The following is a 3,781-nucleotide window of genomic DNA, read 5'->3' on the forward strand; positions in this document are numbered from 1 at the left end:
ATAAGGATTTGAACCCAGATTCTTGGAGTAAGTAGCACAGTGCCTTTCCAATGAGCTATCCACTCCCATTGCTATATACTATATATATATATATAAAGGACAATGATGATTTTTGGCTAAATTTTATTGTTGTAGAATCAATCAAGCTACAAAATTATGTAGCTAAAAATAACGAAATATTGCAAAACAGAATCAGTTTTCATCTCATATACACACCAGAAGATTATAAATACAATTTCGGCTGTTCTTTCTTCGATCTACAGCCTGCATTTCCTAAACTGGCATGTCCTCTTGAACGATACTGATATTCAATAATTGGAAAAGAGCTTCAAGATCTTTAAATGAGAAAGGAAAAAAATGTTATGATTGATCAATATTTTGTAGGTTAAATCAAAATATTCATTTATTGGTTAAAAACTGATTGGTTACTACTTTAGAATATTCTGGAATAGAATATATATGATACATTGAGGGACATTATAAGTATACATATTATTATTCGTCAATAATTTGAAAAAAATAGCACTTTTAAGGTTTAGTTTATAATTTATTGACGATGAAAATTAATATATAACTGATGAAATTAAAAATAAAATAAAAAGGTAGTAACTAAAAAAAAAATTGAAATAAAATATTTCAACGGATTATAAATCGTATAACAGGGGGGTTATCAGGGTACCACTCTATTCTAACCGTGGTGGGGGTTTTCATTTCATGGGACCGCTACAGTAATAAAAGTCGACCACCTAGGGCGGATTTAAATCGGCCCCGTTGCTGTTCCAAGGTAGTTAAGACCTACGCCTTAACATCCACGGCTATAAGCGGTCCACTCTTTCAGCCAAGGTCTATAAGCGGTCCACCAAAACATCAGGAAAGCTAACAGCATATATCTTTTGCACTCATATTTTATTAGAGAGAAGTAGGAACAAATAGCAATAATATTTTTGTTCTGTATGTCACTTAAGATAAGAATTGTCACTTAAGATAAAAATCTTAAGATTTAATTACGAAAAGTAACTCGACCAAAACGATAACAATAATTTATTTAATGGCAATAACTTATAGCTGCAAGTTTTTTAAAAATAAAATTAAAAAAAAAAGTGAAATCAAAAAATTATGTAACGAAATGTAGTATACAGACTCGAGAATATGATTTACAGATATATCATAGTTTTAGCTAGAAAGCAAGATAAAAAGACTAAAGGTAATTAATGAATCTATTTGAAATCGAAATCATAACTGAAACAATTAAATATGACTATTAACATATAGCAATATAAATATTTCATAAATAAATACACAGATATAATAAATCAAAACATATTGTCAATAAATAATTTGAATAAATACCAACCGCCCAAAAAGATATTTTTTTAAAAGTCAAACTCATCTGCATTATCCAATTTATTATTTTTACATCATGAGGGGAAATTTACTGGACAAAAAGTATCAGTAACTCCACAAAAGAATCTATACATATAAGTAAACTATTGAGAGTAAAATTAAATTTTTAAATTTAAATTTTAAAATTAGATTCAGATGTAGAATAAGTGCTAGATGTAGAAAATATTAAACGAGAAGATTGGCTCATGAAAATTATTCATATCAAAAAAACAGAAATAGTGTAAATATTCCCAGAAATTTGTTTGAACTAAATAACGGCATATTAATAATTACCATGAAATTATAGACTTGAGGATAACAAAAATGAACTTAAATTTCGAAAATATCATTACACATATATAAATATTTTTCTAACTTTTAATAACTAATTTTTAAATAAAAACAGATAAATTTAAATGAATTAATAATAATAAATGCTAATTAATAAATAAAAATTTAATATATCATCCTTAAATTTAAATAAAGTTAAGAAAGAAATGATATAATAAAATTGAGGGAAAAAAATTGCGTTAATAAACACCAAGCACCTGATCGAGACGCTATAGTTTACCATAATGAACAGTAGTGTATTTTGCTACATTACTGAACATATTACAATAGCAAAACAGTAAATATATCAAAATATTACATATATGTAGATAGGTTTATTTATTTATATAAATATAATAAAACTTTCGGTAGAATCTTCAATGAAATATATTTGATATTCTTGTGTTGCATATAGGTAATTGGTAACAGGTAAACTGCTTATATATTTTAATTAATTAAACACAAGAGAAAAAAAAACTTTTGTTTACGTATCTATCTCTAATTCTCAACAATAAACGAAAAGAAAAAACTACATAGCTGCATACATGTTTTCAACAAAACCAATTAATTCGTGAAGGCTTTAAGTAAGTCGTTAATAAAGTGTTAAGCATTCTTTTTTATTGCATAAGTTATGACATAAAAAATAAAAGTTTTTCGGAAATTATTTTAGCCAATTAAATAATACAATAAAATTCAAGACTTGAGGATAATACAAACGAACTTAACGTTTTAAAAAATATCGTTGGAATTGCCGCTATTATTATCATTTTTTAATTAAAGTAACAATGTGGTATTATTTATTAAATGTATACATTTTATGAATCATTTGGTACCGTGACATATATATTAAGTAAGATGTTCATAATTCTTAATTTGTGATATTAATTGTCTAAATGTAAAGATTCTAAAGCGATACACGGATTTGACTTAACAAGCCATTATTATTGCAAGGTAATAATCTCTTAGTTATACTTTAATTTATAATAATTTAAATGTAAACTAAAAGTGTGATTTATATAACTGATCGTATTCTGAAACAATCTCGTACTTACGTCTCAAAACCTAGAAAACATAAAATGTTTAAAATAAATTAACACCCGACATTGCCATCTTTAATAACGAATTTGAATAATGATAGAATTTATTTAAATTATAAAAAAAGCTTATGGAATAACAAATTCATTGAAACTTAAAAATAATAATAGATTTGAGTTTAAACAAACCGGAAATATTAAAGACAGAATATATGGAAATTAGCCATCTAAAACAAATATTATGAATTTAATTGTTATAGAATAATTGAATAATAAATATATTTAAGTTGTTATTGCTTATATATTTTTAAAGAAAAGATGCTTTACACTTCGCAATACTGTTTATTTCTGTATATAGGAGATTTGGGCAACCTGTCAATTATCCAGTCTGTCTAAAAATTATTTACATTATTACACATAATTTTAGTAATAGATTAAGTTGGATAATTAATTTAACTAAATTTAATTACGTCCTGGATAAGGATGAAGACCGCTTACCTTGCCGCTGGAGCTCCTTAACCACACTGCAGAAGACGCCGGCTCGGGACGGGATTTAACGCTTCTCTTGTGAGATTTACCCCCACCCCTTGGATATGTTGTCAATCGCGTAATATTCCAATTGTCTTGGGGTGTATTCATTAGTGTTATTTACAGACTTGCAAATACCTTGTGCGTAATAAGGTCCTGGACGCTCCAAAATAAAAACTGAACTCTGATGATGAAAGGAAAGAGGTTTTTTTGAACCGGATCTTCGATCATTTTTCCTGGTATGTTTTTTGTTTTCTATCAACTTTATTTTACTATTTCGGCAATTGGAATTGGGGGAAGTGATTTTTCATGTTTTTTCCTTATGCAGAACAAACTATACCTCGGTAAAATTAGAACAGAATTGCTCATTATACGTTACATATAATACGTTATAATTTAATAATACGTTACATATATATATATATATATATATATATATATATTCGCCAAATTGTTATTACTATAGATTTGTTAGTTTCAGTACACTGTAAATTGTGGGTATTTAA

The 3,781-nt window shown here is 26.7% G+C and overlaps 1 protein-coding gene across 5 annotated transcripts in view; it reads right to left on the bottom strand.

Moving 5' to 3' along the window:
* Positions 1-3,781, bottom strand: part of Gld (Glucose dehydrogenase) — a 313,323-nt gene that overhangs the window by 63,036 nt on the left and 246,506 nt on the right. Inside the window, exon 1 of one of the 5 annotated variants that reach the window (XM_067052263.1) lies at positions 3,246-3,279. The exons of the other annotated variants lie outside the window; for them this stretch is intronic. The gene's annotated coding sequence lies outside the window, so the exon portion shown is untranslated. Of the gene's footprint in view, positions 1-3,245; positions 3,280-3,781 lie in introns of those variants that run through there. 5 annotated transcript variants of the gene reach the window in all.

This window comes from Halyomorpha halys, unplaced genomic scaffold (assembly GCF_000696795.3).
Source record: "Halyomorpha halys isolate HHAL.00 unplaced genomic scaffold, Hhal_1.1 Scaffold315.1, whole genome shotgun sequence".
NCBI lineage: Eukaryota > Metazoa > Arthropoda > Insecta > Hemiptera > Pentatomidae > Halyomorpha > Halyomorpha halys.